The sequence below is a fragment of the Cupressus sempervirens genome, chromosome 3 (assembly GCF_028749045.1).
Source record: "Cupressus sempervirens isolate cs-2001-9-10 chromosome 3, ASM2874904v1, whole genome shotgun sequence".
In the NCBI taxonomy this organism is placed as follows: Eukaryota; Viridiplantae; Streptophyta; class Pinopsida; order Cupressales; family Cupressaceae; genus Cupressus; species Cupressus sempervirens.
Genome location: NC_143120.1, coordinates 539363882 through 539381484, shown reverse-complemented (window position 1 = coordinate 539381484; position 17603 = coordinate 539363882). Strand labels below are relative to the sequence as shown.

At 39.2% G+C, this 17603-nt stretch overlaps 1 long non-coding RNA gene and 1 pseudogene across 13 annotated transcripts in view; one reads left to right on the top strand and one right to left on the bottom strand.

Moving 5' to 3' along the window:
- Window positions 1-17603, top strand: part of LOC149567545 (uncharacterized) — a 172399-nt pseudogene that overhangs the window by 115744 nt on the left and 39052 nt on the right. The window lies entirely within an intron of this gene.
- Window positions 1-17603, bottom strand: part of LOC149567546 (uncharacterized) — a 105214-nt gene that overhangs the window by 72800 nt on the left and 14811 nt on the right. The gene's annotated exons all lie outside the window — the stretch shown is intronic.

The following is a 17603-nucleotide window of genomic DNA, read 5'->3' as shown; positions in this document are numbered from 1 at the left end:
ATGTATGCCTGCTGATGAACTTCCCATACTCTGCGTATTTTCTTTCTATTATGGCTACCTTTCGTTAATATCCTGTACTCTGATTGTACCGGTAGCAGATGGTGGTGATCACATACGTGGATGGTCCTTTGGCTATGTCTGCAAGGAACATTTATTATCATGTTTCCCTCATTATATTTCACGTCTTCGACCCGAAACTAATGTATGCTTTTTCTTGTCTGCTGCCCGATGATCTACCTTCATCACGTTTTCTACTCATTTATATGAGGAGGCTAGAATAGTCGTGTCCTTCTTAATTGTCATTTAATTATTTAATGCATCCTTTCCTAATTTTTTTTATATATATTCGTTGTTTTGAGTAATAGAGAATGTAATATATGATTTCCTATTATTAAGTATTATCAATTATTATTATGATTATTCTTCTTCTATTATTTGATAATAATATCATATTATTGTGTTAATGTAATTGGTAGATCTTATAATGATTTATGGTTCAAAAATATTCATTAAGATTGAATTAACATTTTAGTCATATATCATTAGGGGGTTATGTAATATTACTTTATAAAAATATTATTATTTTGATATCATTATTAATCAAAATATTTATTTGTTATTTAATTTATTTAACTCATTAATATTATAATTATAATTTACATTACAATTATGCAATAATCTTGTTTATTGTTTTATTTTTATATCGTCAAATATATCATTATTATATAATAGATTAAAATATATTTTACTTTAATATTATTATCTTAATTATTATCATTATATAATATGTTATTTGAATATTTATATATCCTTTTAATTTGGGCTCATGACAACATGACAGTGCCAACAACCATAATGACTATGCCAAATGTAGTACATAACATTTACAAGGGTTGAAGGGGTGTAAGCGCCAAGCATTGCAACCATCCCCAATTGCCTACCCCCCTTTGACTAACTAACAATTAATAACAACTCGTAATTACCTGACAACATCATCCCTCCCAAAAAAGAAAGTCACCTCTTGACTATGCACAAAAAAATGGGAATGAAAACAAAACCAACTATACAAAGAAAGCGATCAAGAAGGGGGTTGAGGAAGCATTCTTGATGAGGAAGGATATGGTCTGGAAGTTGCAAGCTTCTCTCTTAGCCTGTACACCTACTTAGTTCAAAAATTTAGGTTGCTCTCTCTGACCATCTGTCATTCCTGTGTTGACTTCACCATGTAGTCTGCTTCCAAAATCTCCTTATCTTTCTTATCCATCAACTCTATAACACTAGCAAAGCATGTCTCCATCACCCGCTTAGCCCTCTCTTAAATCAACAATGCATTCCTCTTAGCCATATGGTCCTCATACTTGGTCATCTCATCTCTACGCTGGGCTAGTTGCTCCTCTACTTCCTGGAGGTGTGTGGTTTGCTCCTCTCAAGCTTCAACCACTGCCAGTCGTTGGGCTTTTTCTCATGAGGCCACATACTGAGTCCTCCACTCAGCATACCCTTCACAGAAAACTTGCTCGACTTTCTGTGATAAGGCCTGATTACAACTCTCTCTTGCATGTTCAAGGAGGCCCCAGTCCTCCAACATCTTGAGAGTCTCAGTGATAGGTCACACCCGAGACTCGAAGCATTGACAAAAATCTTGAGTCATTCAACCTACTAGTCTATCCACTCATGGGTCCATAACTGAACTGAAGCCACTATCCTCCTTGCACCTGCCACCATGTTTGCAAATATTGGTTGAGATCTAGGTCGCTAGACCCTCTGGGAATCTCCTTGTGAGGCTTAGATATTTGCTGAAGAGGTGTCTCAACTTGTCCTACACATCCCTCACAATCATCTATAACAGGATCCATTTGTGGCTTTGGCTCTCTCACAGGTGAGTGTCCAACCTGCAAGTTCACAATCTTGTTAGATAGTGGTACCTATTGCTGTGGTGAATAGATTGTGGGGCTAATAGGTTCCAAGCATGCAAGTTGAAAATGGTTGAGCCAGGTATCCATGGTCATCTCAGAATTCATAGTGGTATTGACTAACATCTTAATTACACAATCCCTTGACATGTCCTTGTTGGATTTTTTAAAAATATCAATGCAAGAAAATCAAAGATGGGGAAGGTGCTAAGAACATTGCTTATATTTTAGTATAGAAAATTTCCAAGGCATAGTTTTGAGCTTGGGAATCCTCATAAAGTTTTGTTGCAATTTGACATTGAGCCTTCTCAAATCAATATTTAAATGGCTCTTGTAGCCTTTGTCCCCATCCTGTCTCTGCCACCTCGATCACCTCAACAACATCCATTTCAACAGGCTCCACCATTATGGTACATGGGGGTGTCAAGATGATATACCACACAACTTGCCCAATCTTGGTATCTCAGATGAGATAGGGAAAATCAACAAACTCCTTCCAAAGAGAAGGGCTTGTATGAACACAAAATATGTGGCAATGCTCATTACTAAAGGTCCTTTAACACTACCCTTAGACTCAAATGACTAGAAATCAAGTGCTTTTCACCTTTTCCCACCATGTAGAAACTACCTTCATTCACTCGTGATGTGTCTCCAGACTCCTCCCATCCACTGTCAATACCCTCCTCACCGTTCATATTAGACTCATTCTTGGACACCACCACCTGCCTCTTACATTTCTTTCTTGGTTGCACTTTTTTCGTCTGGTCCCAATATGTCCAAATGCAACCAAGAGAAGATGGGTGCTTGGTCAAGATGTACACTACCCTATGACACTAGATGGTGCAAGTTATGGAGCTACTTGGGTATGCACAACCTCAATAAAAAACTTGATGACGTGGAGCGACATATAAAATGTGTGCTGCTCCAATGTCATAGACTCCTACATGCGGTCCGCCTACACCGAGGCCTAATCACACACGATACCATTCCTCAATCCATTCCTCAACTCTATTTCGGCTATGTTGATGTCTAACATACAACTAGCTCTTGTCAGAACGCTCTTTAAAACATCCAAGATGCCCTTCCTCTCGCCCTTCCAAAGAAAGGACTTCTTCATGCCTCTCCCTTGCACTTTTTAGGCTATTCTGTTGGATGAGTGTTAGGTCATCTCTACACATCAGCTATAAAGAGGGTATCCTTATTTTTAAGTGATATATTGTACACTTTCTCAATCTTTTTCCCATTTGCTCCCAAAATGCCAAAAACTCTCGTGAACTCCCATGTACCAAAGGGAATAGTAATATGGTGTCGTTGGTAATCAAATACGTATTGTCATTGGTATGTGTGTTGATTACAAAAAATGGGCATTTGGATAGCCCACTAAACTTGCACTCACCTCAAGTTCTCTTTGATGGGATGGTCATGTGGGTTATCTAGCCACCACTTCCTACAATCAACCCCATTTAAACCCTCGAAGATGATGGTATCTATCGTCAACTTGTCCTTCACAATTTGATTATGAACTTTTGGCCTTATCTTCTTTCTCTTGTTTTTTCTATTGTTGATTCTTCCTGCAGCTCGTGCTTTGGAAGGTAATATGGTAGTTCCTTTGTTCATGGAAGGTAACGCCACTGTTGTAGGTAACTACCTTAACCAATTTCTCCAATTTGCCTTTCTTGTTCTTGCATCTATCAATTGTCAACTTTGTTTGTCATGTTGTGCAATTAAATATGAGATAATATAATTTAATTAGGGATGTACACTCGTGCAAATCCCAAGCCACATGGTCCTTTCTTGCCATACGCAAGTACCTTGTATTTCCTTGTATGACTATGCTTCACTTGAGCTAACTTATGTGGTTTCATTTGCCATACCGTCCCCCTCTCTACTCTTGCTTCTTGTTCTATTCTCTCTTGCATTGTCCTTTTTTGTTCTTATCTTTCAATTTACGGTCACCCCTGTGTGACCCTATTTCCTCATGTGCGGTTCTCACTTCTTATCTTTACTGTGGACCATCCTGCAACCTCTTTCCCTTATAGTGGTTGTGTTTGATATTTTTTTAAATTTCAGTCAATTTGCTTTGTCTTCGTACGACACTTTTTCTTCTCACCATAGGCTTAATCTCTATAATCACATTGGATTTTTCCAATTGTCATAGGCACAAAGACTTCACCATACGGTTTGCTTGGCATTGTTGTTGATCCCTTTCTCCACTGTAGGTTTTTTGATTAACGTCTTGTGCTCTTTAACCATAGGTATTTTCCTTATATTTGTCAAGAAATGTCATACGTTACTATGTGTTCTTGACATGATAGTTTAAACTTTATTTTGTTCCCTCTAATATCACTACACGGTGATGTGTAGGCCTTAGGAGTATATATTTGTTTATGAATGAGCCCCATACACAATATTTTTCCATCACATGGTATTTGGATCTCCATATGGTGGTCCCACTGTATGGTGACAATATTCACTAGCACGTTGATAACATTCACCCGTTCAGTGTGGCCATCGTATGATGGTGAGTTTGCCTCTTTCTTCTTTTTTTCTTTTGTTTAAAAATTTATAATTTACCTCTCATGGGGTGTTTTCGAGTGAATTGGGTCATTCCTCCTTTGTTGTTCATGGTACCACTTTAGCTTCGGCCGATTCATCTCATTCAGAAGCTCCTTCCCATCAAGTGTCCGCAACTTTATCGCTTTGTTCTTCCAAACTTTATGGACTTCATAAGGACCCGACCATCTCACTTTTTACTTTTCTGGTACATACTCTAGGAACGCGTTCCCACCCAAAATGACCAAGTTTCGAAAATAGGGCATCCTTGGGATGGGTGACGGGTATGGGATTTCCCTCTTGTTGGTTCCCAAAACTGCAAATTGGAAATCCAAGAGCCTGCCACTTCTCCAGTAGGATTCCGCAATCAATTCTAGCCAATGAACGAGAATCACCATGATTTCCCTGCACTTCAGGGTTCACTACACCTAGGTGGGTAGACCTTATCCTTGAACATGATCACTTGGTTGAGAGCTTTTCTAAAGTGAATTTAAGATTTTGGAGAGTTCTTCGGCTAGCAAGGTCCTTGAACTCAATTAAAATAAAACTGAATGCTGAGTGCTTGAATTGAATGTTTTGTTAATAATGGGTTTGATGCTTGTAGAAAGGATGTTATAAATTTTTTGACTTCAATAATAAAAAGACCAGTGCCTCTACTCATTCGGGCAATAAGTCAACTTCAGTGAAGATTTTCACGTACAACTTTATAATATTGTACGCACTTATACTACTAACAATTAAATAATCAAGATGCGACAGATCAAATATATATGCAATCTTAAATAGTCCAGATTGAACTATAACTCCTCTATTAGGGAGACAAACTGGACACATATACATAAACAATTTGATATTTCACTATATCTATGATGATCAAATTAAAAATGTTAAATGACCATGCCCACTTATCTGACGTTTAAATTGTATATAGAATTCCAAAAAATAGTTACAGAGGACGATTCATCTGCAGTTTAAATATCCATGCCATTAAAAATAAACAAGACATTTTATTTTATAATAAAAATAAAATAATTGAATCTATATTACAAAATCATGTTATAGCCCTTATTTCTCCAGACAAATAATATAAAATACTTCTTGTAGATTATGGATGTTCAATGTCGAATGTGTCTTACCACCTTTTGCAATGGATAGTTTTACATCTTTATAGCTTGGAAACATGAAACAAGGTGTCCTTTCATTTATGAAAGGCTATGACTTTTCCTTTGCATATCATATCTAATATTTTTTAATCCCTAATAATCGCATTTTTGGTAAGTTAAATTTTTTTATCATATTCACTTGGTTAGTGTTCGAACACCACTTTATTCCTGCGTGATACATCGCAACAGGAGACTTTGAGGTTTGGTGTTAATTACCTCCCGACACTAACTCTCGGGTGTTTGCACTCTAGCACAGTCTGTGAATGATGTGAAAATAAGCCTACCAATTCATCGTTGGGCATTGGTTATAATATTATCTCATACAAAGCTTCCCTTGACATCCTTTGAAATAAATCTAACTTCAGGCAACGACACCACGGCTAGGGATTCACAGTAGTCACATCTTCCTTGTGATTGTCATAGCGTTGGAACTCTATGTTCTGCAATAACTGTAGTGCTTGATACCACAACTTTCTCCTCGCACCATGCCTTCATTTGCTTCCTCATAAATGAAACAATACGTGTGTCCAGGCTGGCTTTTGGTTGTATTATTGTCGGCTATCTCCACTTGCTTAAGATCTTCCAAGTTTACTAGAACATGAGTGGATCCCATCATATCAAATATCCTTGCTACTGATAGTCGCTGCTATAGCATGTAAACTTTGTGATGGTTTTTGTTGTTATCAGTTTCACTAGATCTTTCGTTGATATGTTGCAATTCATTTCTTATGTTTCATTACAGTTCAAACATAAGCGTATTCTTCCTATGACACAGACCATGAATGATGCTTCTATTGTGTAAATGAAGAGTCATGATATCCTATAAATGTCTCTGCATCATCAGTTTGTTTCTCTCCTGTTACAAGATCTAAATATGTATCTATAATAAACTCCATCTGCTGTTCAAAGTTGTGCCATCTGCCTGTACATAGGGTGATTTATGTTCATCATTATCCACACTTCTCAAGCTTGATAATCTTGTGACTATGGTCATATCTTACTGCTTTAAAGGGTTTGTCACAAGCTATCTATTGTGTCACGTTTGCTTCCAAATAATTCCCGTTCATATGACAGAGATTTTACATTCATAATGTACAGACCTGAGATGCATCTACATTCTGGATTAATGCCATCAATAGCACAAGCCAATACTGATGCAGAAGCATCCAGAGTTATAAGGGCAATCCTATGTCACCCAAAAAAATATACTTAGACTTAGTTTTTGTTTCATGTGTTTTCATTTTTGGATACCCATTTGGGTCAAATAAAGGTTCCAACTCTCACAGTTCCACTATCAGTGTTCGTGTAAATCCCAAAAAAATAGGAGTATGTAATTGAGCCATCATTTTGGTGAACTAGGAGGCGTAAATTGGCTAGATGAATGTAATTGTAATTTAGAGCATTCCAGAAGAAGAATCAGGTCAAAAGGCCCCACAGTTTGAAAGTTATTTCAATTTTTTGGGTTGTGGAGACCTCCTAAGAATGCTTCAAAGTCAGGTTAGGGGCATTAAATGACCTCAAAAAGGGCCAAAAATGGGGGACGAGCGAAGCTGGTCCATAGGGCTATAGAGCGCTTCGAGAGCTTTTCGAAAATGTAAATGGTTTGTCAATCGGAGCTACGGTTCAAAAGTTATGCCTCCCGAAAGTTCGGTTACCATTTCTGGATTCTTCTAGATTTGCGTCGACTTCTAACGCAGCTTCTAGAACCTTCTATTTGGTCGGTGGATGCCCACTAGCACTTTCTAGAATGTACTCCTAGTCCTTAACCCTCTGGGGTCTATTTAAGGAGATTTCTAGGATTGTAAAAGGCAGTTCGGAGTGGAGTTTGAGAGGAGGTACTGAAAGGAGAAATTATCTCCACATTTATGCTATTGTAAGCCCTTAGGGCATGTTTTGAAGTTTATTTTCTCTGTACTGAATGTACTAGCTTATTTTTCAGTTAATACAATTCCCCTTTTCTGTTGTATCCATTCTGTTCTTGTGTTGTGTCCCCATCAAGTGGTATCAGAGCTGGTTTTTCCTGAGTGTGTAGACAGAGCGCCGACTGTGAGGTAGTTTGCACCAGGACTGTGTGGTTGTGGGTTTGAGTTAAGAAGATGCCTCCACGAAGAGAGCGTGGTGGAAGGGCCAAAGCTATTAATCCTGAGGAGGTTAGAGCCCTCCAAAGGCAAGTACAAGCATTGCAGGAGGAGCTCCATAGAGGAGCAACTGTGGCCGTAGGTGATGAAAATGAAGATGACAACGAAGAAGATGAAATTGGATCAGAAGGGGAATTTGATGGGGAAGTTTTGAATCATGCAGAGGAAAGGCTTTTTAGGGCCATTACTAAGTTTGGGAAAAGACCTACAATTGAAGTGGGTGTATTTTTAGGAAATCTGAAACCAGATGAGTTGATCGATTCGATCAATGAACTGGAAGAATACTTTGAGTATGACGATATCAGGGACCCAGATAGGGTTAAGTTTGCAAAGGCCAAACTGAAAGGCCATGCCAAAATTTGGTGGCAAGAGGTCCAATTGGAAAGAAACAGAAGAGGAAAGGAGAAGATCAATAGATGGGATCGCATGGTGGACAAATTGAAGAAGCAGTTCATTCCTGTGGACTACGAGATTGATTTGTTTAAGAAGATGCATGGGTTAAAGCAAGCAGGAAGATCAGTCCAAGAATATACAGAGGAATTTTACTGACTCTTGATTAGAGCGAGGCATGCAGAAGAAAATAAGGAGAAGGTTGCTCGTTATATCAGTGGGTTGCGACCTAGCATCCAGGAAGAATTAATTCTGGTAAGAATGACCAGCGTTGAAGAGGCATACCAGTTTTCTCTACAAGTTAAAGAGAAGCTGAATAAAAGGTTTGAAGGAAGACACAGAGGGTGCGGTCAAGGAGGAAGGGGAAGCAGTAGATCATCTGGAGGCCGTAATGAAACCCAAAAGAAAAATGAAGATGTGGGTACTAGCAGGAACCAGAGGAATGAGGGTTTCAACCGCTCCCATGATCAAGACTTTGAAAATTAGAGAGGAAGAGGTAGAGGACATGGGCAAGGAAGAGGAGGCTTCCATGGTAACTGTTTCCATTGCAATGAAGAAGGTCATCGTGCCTTTGAATGCCCTCAATGACAAGGAAGGACAGATAGGAGAGCTAAGGGCCAAGCTAGGGTTGCTCATGTGGATGAGGATGCACAATCATCACATTCAGAGGATGCAGAAAGAGGAGAGACCTTGGTAAATGAAAGAGTCCTACTAAGTGGTCTGATTGAACCAGGACAACGGAGGAGTTTGTTCCGTACCAGATGCAAGTGTGAGGATAAATGTTATGACGTGATCATTGATGGTGGTAGCACTGATAACTTGGTATCAGAAGAGATGGTCTCTAAGCAGAAGCTTAAGAGGGAGAAACATTACCAGCCCTATTGGATTGCTTGGGTAAAAGATGATCATAAGGTCCTGGTAAGGGAACAATGTTTAGTGAAATTCAAAATTGGGAGTTACCATCATGAAGTTCTCTGTGATGTTATTTCGATGGATGTTTGCCATCTATTGTTGGGTAGACCATGGAAGTTTGATAGACATGCAGTTCATGATGGGCATGCAAATTTCGCAGGATGTGAAGAAGTTTGTACAGAGTTGCCAGGTTTGTCAAGTTGCCAAGGGGTTTAATCACAATACTGGCCTATATCAGCCATTGCCTGTTCCATCAAGGCCATGGGAGGACATAAGTATGGATTTTGTTCTTGGATTGCCGAGGACACAAAGGGGTAATGACTCAGTATTTGTGGTGGTTGATAGTTTCTCCAAAATGGCACATTTCATTCCATGCCACAAAACTCATGATGCTGTCCATATTGCAGACTTGTTCTTCAGAGAGGTGGTGAGACTACATGGTCTCCCAAGGAGTATAGTTTCTGACAGAGATACTAAATTTGTGGGGTATTTCTAGAGGACATTGTGGAAGAAGTTGAGAATAGACCTAAAATTTAGTTCCATGCATCACCCGCAGACTGATGGCCAAACAGAAGTGGTCAATAGAAGTCTGGGCAATTTGCTGAGATGTTTAGTTGGGGTAAGCCCAAGGGATGGGATTTGATTCTACCACAAGCAGAGTTTGCTTACAATAACTCTATAAATAGGAGTACTGGAAAATCACCATTCCAAATTGTATATGGGAATAGCCCAAGGACTGCACCAGAATTGAGGAAGATAGAACAAGGGGAGAGGACAAGTGCTGAAGCTGAGAAATTTGCTGAACATATCAAGCGTCTACATGAGGAGGTTCAAGCACACATTACCAAGATGAATCAAGAGTATAAAGCTAGGGCTGATCAAAGGAGAAGACATAAGGAATTCCAAGTAGGGGATCTAGTCATGGTGCACTTACAAAAAAAAAAATTTCCAGTCGGTACTTACAACAAGCTGAAAATGAAGAAATTTGGCCCCTACAAAATTTTGAAAAAACATGACTCAGGAAATGCATATGAAGTGGAGCTGCCAGATGGTATTCACATTTCTCTCATTTTCAACATTGTAGATTTAACAGAGTATCATGATGATGGTGCAGATGAGGAGCTGGTGTTAGAGCCATGTCCAATTCCTGCTTCTAAGAAGGAGGAGATAGAAGACATTCTTGATCATCGTATGGGTAGGAGTACCAGAAACAGGCAGTATGAAGAGTATTTGGTCAAATGGAAAGGACGACCAATCGAGGACTCAACTTGGATTTCAACAGTTGAGGTTTTCCATTTGGGATTTCCTCTACCATTCATAAAATGATAGGGTCACTTTTCAATCTACCCTGGGTGTCTGATGCAGGAGCATCCAGAGGTATAAGGGCAATCCTGGGTCACCCAAAAAAAATACTTAGACTTAGTTTCTGTTTCATGTGTTTTCATTTTTGGATACCCATTTGGGTCAAATAAAGGTTCCAACTCTCACAATTCCACTATCAGTGTTCGTGTAAATCTCGAAAAAATAGGAGTATGTAATTGAGCCATCATTTTGGTGAACTAGGAGGTGTAAATTGGCTAGATGAATGTAATTGTAATTTAGAGCATTCCAGAAAAAGAATCAGGTCAAAAGGCCCCACGGTTTGAAAGTTATTTCAATTTTTCGGGTTGTGGAGACCTAAGAATTCTCCAAAGTCAGGTTTGGGGCATTAAATGACCTTGAAAAGGGCCGAAAAATGGGGGATGAGTGAAGCTGGTCCATAGGGCTATAGAGCGCTTCGAGAGCTTTTCGAAAATGTAAACGGTTCGTCAATCGGAGCTACGGTTCAAAAGTTATGCCTCCCGGAAGTTTGATTACCGTTTCTGGACTTCTAACGTAGCTTCTGGAACCTTCTATTTGGTTGGTGGATGCCTACTAGCACTTTCTAGAATGTACTCCTAGTCCTTAACCCTCCGGGGTCTATTTAAGGAGATTTCTAGCATTTTAAAAGGCAGTTCGAAGTGGAGTTTGAGAGGAGGTACTGAAAGGAGAAATTATCTCCACATTTATGCTATTGTAAGCTCTTAGGGCATGTTTTAAAGTTTATTTTCTCTGTACTGAATGTACTAGCTTATTTTTCAGTTAATACAATTCCCCTTTTCTGTTGTGTCCATTCTGTTCTTGGGTTGTGTCCCCATCAAATACTGATATAAAACCATGTGTATGAGCTGAATACTTGTGAAGAATCAGGTTATGGGAAAAGGAAGGATAGGCAAAATAGTATAATAGTCAATCCATAGAATGTGGTTTTCATTTCAAGGCCGAAATAGAATACAAATCAAAATATAGATTTTCAAATATCCAAAATGCTAAAAAAGCTAGTTAGAATCTAAGATTCACTCAATATGAAAGCTTATCTTCAAGGGGAAAGGGTCAATAGTTTTAAAGATAAGATTCATAGTAGGGAAAGATGAAAAGGGTGGTAGACAAATGGAGATCGTGATTTGATAAATCAGGGTCCATCACCTCCCACGTCCCTTACTTTTCAAAAAAGCTAGGAGGCGTCCCAAAAATATGGGGACTTTTGGTGTGAAAAAAGGGGTGTACGGATGTCCCTAGTATGGAAGGGGACGCCATAGATGTCCTCGTCCATCCCATGTATGATTGTTTGTCCCCAATTTTGTGTGCCCAGACAAAAAAAACAACAAAGCAAAAAACATAATGGTGAGAAGGGGTAGGTGGAAAGTGTGTTTAATGCATAGGCAAAGGAAAACTTTGAGACATCCATCGATAGATTCTTTAATGGTATCCCATGTCATGCCGCTTGCTCCACTTATTTTAAACAAAAGGTGAAAGATATGTTGACAATGAATCCCTCATTTGTACGCCCCGGTGATTATAAGCTACAAACCATTGTCTTAGATAAATGAGTACTCTAAAGTTGCTTTGTTGTTTGAGGATATGAAATGTACTTGGGTTAGGATGGGCTGCTCTATTGTGATGAATGGGTGGACTGATGTTAGACATCGGCCCCTTATCAATATCATTACCACGTACCCTGCTAGCTTTTATTTTTTGAAAGCCATAGATTGCTTAGGAAAGGGGAAGGATGCAAATTTCTAGTTCACCATTTTGAAGGATGCCATAGAGGAGGTTGGGCTGACTAAAGTACTACAGGGGATCATAGATTCTGCACGTGTGCAATTCAGCCGGTTTGATGGTAGAGGGTGCTTACAGACACATCTTTTGGACCCCTTGTTGTGTTTATGCATCGAAGGACATAGGGAAGATTGAATGGGTGAAACCGATGGTGTTAGAAGTTAGAGAAGTGCAAATGTTTATATGCAACCACTACACTTCACTTGCTCTGTTCAGGTCCTCTAAGGAGTTCCTCAAACCAGCCAAGACAAGATATGCCAATTTTAATTATAGTTTACTATACTTTTAGTTTTATTTAATTTATTTATAATCGTTACAAACTTATATGCCATGTGTTTAATGTTTAACTTTATTTTAATTTATAATTGTTTCTATAGATATTACACATACTTCATCTTGATGGAGATGATGATTGAGGTGCAAGAGGCCCTCCAATTGATGGTGGTGAATCTAGAGTGGGGATGATGGTCCAATTCTAAGTCATCTGAAGGAAAAGTGGTGAAGCAAAGGATCATTGATGACAAAATGGTGGTCCACAATGAGATAAGTTGCTGGTTTTTAAATTAAATGTTAGTCTTTTGCTTGCTGATTTTCATACTAACTTAAAATTTCTAATTCTGATTTTTAATTTTTGTTTGCATCTTGCAGATATATTTTCTCTGTCATAGCACTCATTTTAGATTTCATTAGCCTTGCTGATATTGACAATCCTAGTCTTGGAGAGATATATGAGACTTTTGACAACTTGATGGGGAAGATGAAGAAAATTGTTGTAGCAAAGGATCTTAGATTGGGGTTTTATGAGGAGCATGTTAGGCGTATTTTGTTGCAGAGGTAGAACATAATAAATACCTTGTTTTATATCAAAGTCTTCGCTCTAAATCCCAAGTAGTATGTAGAGTTGGGTGGAAGGGGCCTCTCATGTGATGATCCTAAGATATTGGATGGCTTCACAAGAGCCATTGATAAGATGTTTTCAGCTCAAGAGGCCTCTACTCTTCGTGCACAATTCCTTGACTTCACAAACCTTCGTGGCCCAAACTTGATTAAGCCACAAGCGAGGTTGGATAGAGCAATTTTGGCACAAAAAGATCTTATTGGATGATGGACTTGGCATGGGAGAGATACACCAATGTTGAAAATACTTACCACTTGCCTCTTTGCACAGGTTGATACTTCCTCAGCTACATATAGGAATTGGTCCACATATTCATTTATCCACTCTGTCAAGAGGAATAGACTTACTGCTAAATGAGCAGAGAAGATAGTGGCAGTGCATCATGCTCTTCAACTTGTGGATAATCAGACTCCAGAGTATAGGCAGACTCCAACTTTGCGGTGGGATGTTGAGCCCGAGGATTTGGCCCAAATAGATGAGGATGAGTCAACACTTCGATTGGTTGGGGTTCCATTGGATGAGGCTACGTATCCTATGGAGCATGATAGTGAGGACGAGGACTTTGATTTTGATGCCATGGTGTTAGAAGTAGAAAAGGAGTAGTAGTTTGCCTCATTTTTCTATATTCTATTTTTAATATTGAACTTGAACATGACATTGAAACTTTATAGCAGCCCTCTAGTCTTTGGGCATAATTAGATTTCCATATTTCTATGATATTGTCCACTGCTAAACTTATGTCTTTGTTTCCATATTGATATGCACATTGACAATTGAGTACTGAATCGGTTATTATTTCCTAGATGGCATTCAAATAGTGTATGTTAAGGTTCTTTAATATTTAAATGACATGCTTTGTGCTTAGTTTCATATGAATGACATGTATATTTGCAAATTTCAGTGTAAATTTTAAAATTTCCCTATATATATAGTTATCCCCATTTGTTGTCCTCCTCGTCCCCAAAATTGGCAAAATTATTTGCCATCCCAAAAACCTGTCCTGCCATCTCCTGCTACCTCCATCCCAAAAATGGGAGGAACATAGCTTTTTTGGCTTTATCTCATTCTAACCATTATATTTCAAAACTATGCGAAAGCTTCTGGTGTTGCTGGGATGCCTCTATCACCCATTGCACCATCATCTGTCATTCGTCCAACTTGTTAAGGACGTATAGTCGCTCCCTCAAAATCTCCATGTCGCCTAGTCTATTTTCAATGGCTATTTGAAGGTTTCATAGCATAAATTTTGTCGGCATGATAACATCATGACCGCACATTAATTGGAGGGACATATGACTAGTTATTACCTTATAGGTTATCCGATAGGCCCACAATATCAAAGGAAACTTCTCATCCTAGTCCTCTTGTTCCACTTTGCACAACTTGTAAATCAAAAACACCATAATCTTATTGGTAGTTTCATCTTTTGTCCATTGGCCCTCAAGTAGTAGGACTTGACAAGGAGTGAAAACCTTTGAACTCCGTCGTTGACAACTTGATCACATGATTCATGAAGTATCCTCCTCCATCGCTTGTCATCTAAATGGGGATGTCATATTGCGTAATGATTTTTTCATAGATAATTTTGGTTGTACTCAGTGTTGAGTTATTAGGTAAAGCTCGTGCTTCTACCCACTTAGTTAAATACTCTATGGCCACGATAATGTAGCAACATCCCTAGGCACGACTAGCCTTCAAGGGTCCAATGAAGTCCAACCCCCACCGTTTGATCAACTCCCAGGCATGAGAGGGGTTTGAGAGGCTTGAAATCTCTCTTCCATGGCTTTCCATCCCTTTGAAATATATCACACCCTAGAATCAATTCTCTAGTGCCATTTTACTATTTGGGCCATTGTTGGCCTGCTAGCAACATGTTTCTTTCCATAATGTCCAATCCCATATGTCCTTTTGTTAGGCCTTAGTGTGCTTCTTGCAAAACATTGGGGATTTCATCCTCCATAACACATTTGCATAGCACCTGGTTTAGTCTCATCTTATACAAGAGCCTATTAATGAACCAAAATGTTTTTCTCCTCAAGATGAGCTTCCTCCTTACTCCCTACAACTTGTCCTGTAGAAACTGTGACATCACAAGATACTCTTTGATGTTGGTGTACCATGTCAATAGTACAACAATGTGGAACAAGTGAGCATCTAGGAAATCATCATTAACTCTAGTGGTTCTCCAGATTTTATCCGTGTTACTTGGTCAACAATCACATGGCTCTTCTTGGGCCGCACAATGATCGTGAAGATAAACTCTTGCAACAAAAGTAACCACTTGCTAACCCTTCCTTGAATGATGGAGTTATTTTCTAGGCACATGAGTGCCTGGTGGTCCACATAGAATGTTAACGAATGCTAATAGGTAATGTCTAGAATTTTGGATGGCATAGACCATTATGAGAGCCTCTCTCTTGGTCATACTGTAGTTCTCTTCTGCCTTAGACAACAATCTACTTGGAAAGTAGATTGGATAGTCTAGCCCATGGTCACCCACCTGAGCCAATGTAGTACCAATTGCATAGTTTGAAGCATCCACATGGTTGTGGAACTCGTTGTCCTAATTAGTGTATGTTGGGATCGACGCACCCACCACACTTGTCTTCAAATCCTTGAATGCATCACCTTGTGACGTCCCCAAGTGTATGGCTCACCCTTCTATGTTAGTTTGCTTGAAGGGTATGAGACTGGTAAAAGCTCTTTATGGACCTTCTATAGTACCTAATGTGGCCAAGGAAGCACTTTTCTCAAGTGATGTTTATGAAAGCCTCCATCTCCATGATCATCATCACTTTGTTAGGCTGTCTTCAATCCAACCTTACATACTATGTGGCATAGCAACTTCCCCTTAGGCACCATCAATCTACATTGTTTTGAGTTCAATGCTAATCTGGCCCTCTGACACCTTTTTATGCTCTTCCATAAGGCCCATAGGGCTACCAATGTATTGTTCACTATAAATGGACCAATTGTTAAGGAATGCCTTAAAGTTCCCTACAAACATCTTGTCAAAGATGTGTAGAGTTATCCTTTGAAAGGTAGTTGGCACCTTACAGAGTTCAAAGGGCATCCAATTGTTCACTTAAACATCATCCTCCACCACAATGTGGTCTTCTGCTTATCCTCTTTGACGATGGAGATTTGGTTATACCCCTAAAACCCATCAATGAATGAATACATTTCGCGTCCTGTAACTTCCTCCAGGATGGTATCCGTGAATGGTATGGGGAAGGGGTCTTTGATCATGATGATTTTCAGGCATAGGAGGTCCACATAGATGCAGATTTAGTTGGCCTCCTTCAATGATTTGACAATGGGTGAATCCAGGATGGTATCCGTGAATGGTATGGGGAAGGGGTCTTTGATCGTGATGATTTTCAGGCATAGGAGGTCCACATAGATGCAGATTTAGTTGGCCTCCTTCAATTATTTGACAATGGGCGAAACCCATTTGTTGGTTTGGATCTGAAAGATAATGCCCACCTCCAACATTTTCTCTATCTCATTCACCTTGGTGGAATAATTTGTATTCACCTAGTACAGTCTCTTTTGTGTTGATTGAGCTCCTAGTACTAAGGGAATGCGATGTACAAACAACTCAAGAGGCACTCCCTTCAAGCCTTTGTAGGTCCATGCAAAAACATCCTTATACTCCATGAAAGTTTTAAATGCCCTAGCCTTCAGTAAAGATTTAAATCATCCCCTACTAATATATTATTGGGGCTTGTTTTGTCACCCTAATTTATCACCTTCAGTGAGGGCTCTTTGTACTCTATGAGCTTCTCCTTATCAGGCTTGTGCATCGAAGTCTCATTGACTCGAGCCTCTCTTTCCTGGTATTCCTCGTACTCCAGTGGGAGCAAGTCCTTCTCTCTCCTTGTTAACTTGTAGCATGTTACACTGAAATAGTTTGTAATCTTCCATTTGCCAGTGGAAGAGTCCATTCATGGAATCTGTGTCATCTTCAGAGCATCCTTCAAGTTTTAGAACAACTTCATCATTGGGCTCCATCCTGCGCTTTCCCTTGTCTACTCCACTCAATTCTCCTTCTGACTTCAACTTAGAAGAAGATGCAAGTTCCCCACTTACCATCTAAGCTCTAAGGTGGATGACATTCTCTTCCTCCACTCTCGATGAACAAGGTATTCCACTTCTATTGTGGTTTACTTTACCCTGACAAGCTGATCCAAATTATATAGAAATTCTAATTTTTGAAAGTATTTTTTCATATTTTAAAAAAGTTTTTCCATATCTTTTTGTTTGGCCTTTTCGGAGGTCTTCTGCTCAAAATTTCAAGCCCAAAATGTAATCGGTCCCTAAAATGAACTCAAGTCTTTGCTAACTTAAATTTGAGTAAGAATGAGCTTACAGTATACCTAAAATGTGGGTTGAGGAAATATCCTGCTGCATGGATGGGTTGGTGGAGCTGATTATTCCACCTTCTATCAATGATCTACCAAATGGGTTCATATTTGATGCTTTCCCCCTTGTAGTA